Source organism: Corvus brachyrhynchos, unplaced genomic scaffold (genome assembly GCF_000691975.1).
Source record: "Corvus brachyrhynchos isolate BGI_N302 unplaced genomic scaffold, ASM69197v1 scaffold331, whole genome shotgun sequence".
Classification (NCBI taxonomy): Eukaryota; Metazoa; Chordata; class Aves; order Passeriformes; family Corvidae; genus Corvus; species Corvus brachyrhynchos.
The window spans coordinates 5,502,623-5,508,674 of NW_008237229.1; the positions used below are offsets into that span (position 1 = coordinate 5,502,623).

Here is a 6,052-nt window from a genome sequence, read left to right on the forward strand (position 1 = left end):
TGAACCCAGTAGCTCAGGAGAGGTTGGTTTATTCATGAATACAACAGAAACTTTACTACCTGTGTATTTTTTTGTTGTTGTTGTTGTTAAGAGATTGGTATTCCTTATATTTAGATATACTGCATGTGAAAATCACCCATTACTCTGGGTTCTTGTTTTCCTAGATATGGCCTCTGCTGTAACTTGTACAGCTCTCATCTGGTTTGTATATGAAGCTGTTGTGCTACACTTGAGTCAGGCAACCTACAGAAACTGGGAATGCTGAGAGAGTCCCTCAGCTGGAGTAACACAGATTTTGTAATTAATTCGTTGTTCTTACAGGACTCTCAACCAGGTTTTTCAGACACGCCCACAGTCCACAGCCCCTTCTGTTTCATGAGCACTCTGAAAATCAAGACACAAGGTGAGTGAAACATGAATTGTTAGCCACAGCTTTCTAGAATGGTCTTTCAGAAGTTGCAGAGTTGCTGAGCATAACTTCTATTGAAAGGTCCTCTAAAACCTCAAACCTATGACTGCTAGTCATTGCTAGAGCAAAAATAAGTTTTTATTTTTCTCTTTTCCAGTTACTGACTATATTTTCCTTATGAAACTGAGGTATTCAGGAGTGACTTAATGACTTATAAATTGACAAGCTGTCTCAAAACTTCTGAATTTGTGACCACCCCATCTGTTACTTATCTGTTCCCCTCCCAAATGACTCCTGACTATAGATCAGCTGGTAGATGGAGCGTCTATCAACAAGAAAGATCTATCAAAGAGGTAAATTTTGGACAACAGAGAAAATTTAAATGTTGGAACCCTGGGTTTAGATAATTTAGGTTTCTGGGAATCTCCAAGTATACCCTTAGGTAAAGAATTTGGATTCTAGAATAAGCACTACATCATTACCGGTCTTCTTCTGTTCCTTGGTTGTTTTTTTGTTTGTAAGTTGGGGATTTGTTTTGGTTTTTGTTTTTTTTTTTTTTTTTGGTTAATTGGAAATTATGTTCCAGGAGAATGAGATTATCTTCTTCAAAGATTTCTGGAGTCCTTGAAAGAATAACCTTCCTCCAATGCCTGTGAGAAGGGCACTTTATAAACCTGTGCAAAACAGCAAAACATTGTCCTTGCTCAAATCTCTTGTAACAACTTTAAGATGTATTGATGACTAAAGAAAACTGCCAGCAGGTCAAACTCCCATCTTCTGTGATTTGTGCGTGTCATGCTGGCCATGACTGTCTCACTGTTGTTCCCTAACCTGTCCATATTGATCTGCTGTATCTTACATGTAGATGTCAGTCTCTGTGGAACAGAAATTAGGTTTTTATACTATGTTTTTGCTTAGGATGTTTCTTGAAGATCAATAGGTACTATGGTAATATGAGTTTTAGAAATCCTGTTGCCATTTTCTGTAGTTCTGCTGTGTAGCTAATATCCTGACAAATTGATCCCATCAGAAATGCTTTCAGGATGAGAGATTCGTTCAGTTATATTGCATATGATCTTCCACAGTTATCTTGTCTGCATCTACTACAATTTGTTTCAATTAAACAAGGCAGTTTACTACCAAAACCCTGAGCAGCTCAGTTTAGTGCTGAGTTTAGCCCTGTCTCAGCTGAAGGAGGGACCAGGAAATCTCAAGAGGACCTTTCCACTCCAAATTATGTAATGGTCTACATTTGTCTTTTTGCTTTTAAAATAGTTTTTCATTTTTATTTCAATAAACTTTAGTTAGTGCTTTGCTATATTTTTGTTTTCTGGGCAGAGATGCTGTGCTGGTGGTTGGATGGGTTTCTTCCCTGTTTTGTCTCTTTTCTCCTCAAGGGAGTGTCACAGTGGTTTGATCTTCTGGTTTCAAGGATATAAGGCTCCCTAATGCCAGATACTCAGATTCTTTCACGGCTGACTCAGCCCTTCACTCTTTTTAGCAAAATAAACTGCAGTTTTTATGTATGAATTTTGCAGCTGTCACATTAAAACTCCAATGCCTTAACTGTTGGGACACTACAACCTTTTTTTCTTTTCACTCTGTTCTACTGCATGGCTTTTGATATACAGAAAGTTGTCATAGTTTAGTTTCAGCACTGGTCAAGCAATATGTGCTTCTCAAAACATGTAGGAAAAAAAACCCCTCTCTTGAAAGGATAAATTTGATAGCATGTTTTAGCAGGTGGGATATGTAAAAAAAGCTAGTATATTATTGGAAACTTTAGAAGAAAGGTAAGAAGCAACAGTGACTGACCTTAAAAGAATCAATTTTTTAACAATCATTTATCAGATAAAACATCAGAAAAGATTAAAATAAAGAACTTTGATTCTTCTGCATAGGATTTTTTAGACTCTTAAAGTCCAAGCTTATTCTGCCCGTCAGGAGTACAGCTAATGAAGGGCTTTCTGAGGACTTTTGCTGTGATCCTTTGGTTTATAAAAGAAGAGTGAAAAAAGAATATTCTTCTTGCTCCAATAGTGATCTTCAGATATTCCTACAATGCCTTGGCTCAAGCTGCTTTGCAGCTGCTGCACAAATTTGACTTGGCATGACTATTAATGATTTGACCTTCATTCTAAGTTTACTTTGTGTTTGCAAAAGCAGTGGGTAGTGATGAGGAATATGACTTCGTTCCTAGTGGCAATTAGGTTGCTTGGTAGCCATAGTGCTACTTACAAGGGGGAAGTCTTGTCTAACCATCAGTAAACTTTGCTCAGAACATTTACAGCATTTATGGACTGTCATTCTTGCTCCCCTTGTGATCCTCCTTTTGTTCTCAGCAAGAGCTGGATCAAAAAATGTCTGTAGTTTGCACCAGTAAATAGCAAATCTAACATGCTCCTTGTGAAAACGAAGGATAGTTTTATGCAGATAAAATAAGACTGCATATAGTGCAGGATATAGAGCAGTGACAAAGTCACCTCATGGCAGCATAATTATCCTTTAAAAGGATGTGCGTATTCCATCGAATCCCTCAGGACTCACTGCTGTGAAAGAAGAAATGAAAAACAAGAGAAAACAGAACAAACAGACTGGTGTTTTAAAATAGCTTGGAAATTTCTAATTCTCAAAACAGTGAAAAGATCTCACTAAGTGAGAAAATGTTACCCTGTGTTTCTGCATACCAGCAGGAAAGACACAGGAAGAGGCAGAGCATCTCAGCTGAGTTACTGTAAAAGATTTTGTGGCTGACATTTTTTATTGTTTTTTATAATGTAATGTAAAAAAAAAAAATTCTTCCTAGTGTCTGTTACGTACAGCTGATCAGCTTGCCCTGGTAGCAGCTGGACAAATGCAATCAATTGCTGTGAGGAACATTTATGTGTGCAGGGCTTCAGCTAAGGTGGACCCTCTCTTTCAATGTGTGGCATTCCTACATGAAGAAGTTTTGAAGTTTCAGTTCCTTCAAGGTGCACAACTTAGTGGTTAAATATTTAATTCTTCTCTTTGCTTTAAAATATGTGTATGCACACACACTTCTGAATTTATAGCTATATCCATATCTATATTGATATACCAGCATCTGTGTATATGTGTATATATATATATAGGTACGTAGGTACATTTGTATATATTTGTACATTTACAATGCAGACACACATAAACAGATAAAGGCTTTAGAGGTTAATATTTTTTGTCTGTTTTTATCCTATTGTAGAGATCTATCTTGTTTTGAAAATTCTTCCATAACATTACTCTGCTTTGAAAATAACAGTATGTGACTACATTTCAGAGCTTACAGAAAATGGACTCTGAAATACAAAGTCAGGAGAGGTGGATGGAATCTTAATCTGCTCTGAGAACGTAAGGATGTTTCAGCTGAGAAAAATAATTTGATTTTCCTGTGCTGATGTCTGTCTTTCAAACCAGAGGGTTTTAATGATTTCTTTTTGCTTTATATAAGCTTGGTTAATGGTTAAAATTTACAGTTCCTCTGCTGTATCTAAGTTATACGTCAGTCCTTTGCTGGATCTGGAGCACTGTGTGAAGGTACTCAGGATATATTTTTTGACCTCCAATCTTCTGCCCTAGAGTTTCTTACTCAGCCTTTCTGGAAGCTTTTTTCAAATCACTTCCTTATTTTGAAGGTTCTGTGATTATTTTTTATTTTTGAATATCTCTGCCCTGTCTTCAAATTAACCCCTTTAATTTGATCTCCCTTTTATAGAGGTTTAGTGTTTGTCTTTCCATTTTGTCAGAGTGGCACAGTGGAAGAGACACAACTACAGTTTATATAACCGAAAATAATATCCTGTGGGCACTGGGGAACATCTAATGCAGATAGTGCAGTATATAACTGCAGATGAGCTAGTGTGACTATTTTTTAGCTCTAGAAGGAAAGGCTTAGTTCAGATGAGTTTAATTTCCTTAACTTACATTTTTCAAGGAGAGGTCACAAATCTGAGAACATGAGGGAAATGTGATACGAGGGAAATGCCTGTTTCTCATCTTAACAACTTTGAAATTATCTAACTTCTACTGTATGAGACACCAGGTATCTGCCCATGTTATGATGGCTTCCAGCAGGTCCCTGTGAGGCAGTGGGTGAGTTCATTCCTGGTAAAGTCCTGTCCTGGCTGGGGCGTCCTCAGGAGCACGCTGCTGTTGATGCAGCAGTTGCTGGGATTACGGTCCAAGAAACTGAGCTGCCCATCTCCTTAGAAAGGGACAAGTAGTGGTTCCTGGATCATACCTGTTTCCTTTCCTGTTTACATGCTCCCCCACTGTGCTTTGTCACTGCCTTTGACTCTCCTGAGCCTGATTCCCAGCTCCAGCTATGCCAGCCCTGCGGGTGGTACTGCTCCTTCATGCAGAGGCATGTCTGCCAGCAGCTCCTCCTGAGCCACAGAGGCTTCCTTCCATCGGGCTTGAGGTTTTGCAGAGAAGCTTTTATTTAATGTTCCAGTGGAAGTGCATAGTGAGAGAGAAAGTAGGGAAATGCTCTGAGGAGTGAGGTACAGATGCTTGGACAAGGGAGGATATGGTGGAGGCCATGCTGGGGCTGGAACTTGAAATGTGCCAGATATTCTTGGCAGTGCCATCTTGGTAGATTTTTCTTTTCATCTTAACAAAAAATTATCTGCATTATTGATAAATGATTTCTAGTAATCTGTTAGACAATTTGTATGTTTGAGAGAGAATGTGGGCTCCTCCTCCCACCAAAAAACCCCATGTCCTGAAGCCAAAACATGCCTCCCTCCTCCTCTTCAAAAAAAAAAAGAAAACCCCCCACAAAAAAACCCCCTACAGATTTGACCAACATATGTGCAAAGAGGGAAAGAAGAGCACTCCATCTTCTGTGGCATACTTTTCTGACAAGTAAATTTTTTGTGTTTGCTGTTTCCAAAACTTTTCCTGGTATTTTATTGCATGTTTGAATTGCAAGGCCAAATGAAGTATAGAAGTCCTCTCAGGAGGTTTTCTATATCAACTTTGTCCTAAAATAAGCTTTTATGTACCACACATCATGGTTAAGATCCAGAGCAAGATATTCCAGACCTTGAAAGGTCTCCCTCTCCACCTCTGGTACTTCCAGGTACCAAAAATTCCTTCAGTTTTCCCTTAACATTTGCACCTTTACCTGTCTGTCAACAGTTTTCAGGCATGTTTTCTGCTGGAAGAGTAGAAAAGGGTAGTGAGAAAAAAATCTAAAGAAACAGCTGAAATCTGTCATAAATATAGCTACAATGACAAATCTGTATATCAAATACTGCTGCATGCAGATAATACATCTGCCTCAATACGTTGGAAAACTGGTACTGAGACCATGGTAGCCGAAGCTGTGACTTATGTGCCTATCCTTGGTAATTGAATATATTTACAATGCTTGGTTTGAAAGACAGGTGTCTGCTAAGGAAGGCAGAAGCCTCCCTTGGAATGGCAGATGCAACCCCCTTCCCTCCGAGTTATTATAATTTTGAAATCAAGGGGCTTTCAGGCAAAGATGTGGAAAATAGGAATAACAGTTCTTTACTATTATATATATATATGTGTATATCAAGTCAAACAAACAACAATAACTATGGCAGTAACAGCAAACAATCACAAACCCAGTCCCAGCCTTCTCGGCTGTCAGGCGCC

At 38.6% G+C, this 6,052-nt stretch overlaps 1 long non-coding RNA gene across 3 annotated transcripts in view; it reads left to right on the forward strand.

The window, feature by feature from the left end:
* Window positions 1-6,052, forward strand: part of LOC108445497 — a 68,022-nt gene that overhangs the window by 12,005 nt on the left and 49,965 nt on the right. For all 3 annotated transcript variants that reach the window (XR_001860384.1, XR_001860383.1, XR_001860385.1), the window contains one exon: window positions 322-403. This is a non-coding gene — a long non-coding RNA (uncharacterized LOC108445497). The remainder of the gene's footprint in view (window positions 1-321; window positions 404-6,052) is intronic.